Source organism: Triticum dicoccoides, chromosome 7B (genome assembly GCF_002162155.2).
Source record: "Triticum dicoccoides isolate Atlit2015 ecotype Zavitan chromosome 7B, WEW_v2.0, whole genome shotgun sequence".
NCBI classification, from domain to species: Eukaryota; Viridiplantae; Streptophyta; class Magnoliopsida; order Poales; family Poaceae; genus Triticum; species Triticum dicoccoides.
Genome location: NC_041393.1, coordinates 184,278,683 through 184,279,716, shown reverse-complemented (window position 1 = coordinate 184,279,716; position 1,034 = coordinate 184,278,683). Strand labels below are relative to the sequence as shown.

The 1,034-nt window shown below is 48.7% G+C and overlaps 1 protein-coding gene across 4 annotated transcripts in view; it reads left to right on the top strand.

Annotated features, from left to right (window-relative positions):
* LOC119340556 (achilleol B synthase-like) overlaps window positions 1-1,034 on the top strand; it is a 27,350-nt gene that overhangs the window by 24,462 nt on the left and 1,854 nt on the right. The gene's annotated exons all lie outside the window — the stretch shown is intronic.

Below are 1,034 nucleotides of genomic sequence, written 5' to 3'. Positions count from 1 at the left end.
CTTATTGGTGATAAAAAAAAAAGTACCCCAACTCCCCCAATATAGAAGGCAAGTAGCGGAAACCAACTGTTCCCTTCCCATGCGAGCCACCGCTGCCGCTCTCTCTTCCGCACGCCGCTGTCAGATAGAACCACTGCCCCTCCCCTGCCGCATCCGGCCACCCCGCCGATGCCCAGCTGTGCCAGCGCATGCCCCAGCCTTCTCTGGCCGCCGCTGCCGCTCATCCACGGCCGCCACCACAGGGCCCACCGCCTGGACGTTGCTGATCTGCCCTGTACCCGGTAGGGCCATATGTCAGGCTAGGTATTGGTAATGGCGTTATTGGAGAGCTGCGAAAGCAACCCCCCTAATAATCAGAAAACTGTTATTGGGGCAGCTCCAATAACATCCTATTGCGGATGGTTTATTGGTGAACTGTTGGCGATGCTCTAATTTCCATGATTGCTAAGTTCCAGTTTCTAGCCAAAGTTTGTTGAATGAACCTGTTTTGTTTCGACGGGCCACACTCTTGTCAAATACATATGATTGCGCACGACCAAAAGATCGAAAGGTCCATTTATGGTATGCTGCCGAAAGCAATGATCGTTAGCTGCGGTTTGGAGGGGCAAAACTTGGGCTGGTACCATTTTCCGGGCTGTAAACTGACCTCCTAAGTTTTGGATCATATCTTTTTTTTTCTGAGAAAATGCCACAAGTATTGCACCTCGTTGTATTGATAACAGGAAAAATATGTACGTACCCAAGCAGGCAACAACCCAGAATGGGTTGCAACATATTTGAATGAGATTTGATTGTGTGGGATATAAATATTTAGGTTAATAAAACATGGACCAGAATTGCCGAGGGAAGCCAAAAGGATGTAGATAGACATTGCGCAGGAGCAGTTACAACTTCTTTGCACATGTCAAAACCTAAAGCAAAGCCTCAGAGTTGATAGTCTTCAGTAATGCTCCGAAAGATGCAGGCGTTTCTCTGTTTCCAGAGCCACGAAGCGGTGAGCTGGATGATGGTGCATGTCTCTCATCGAGGAACCC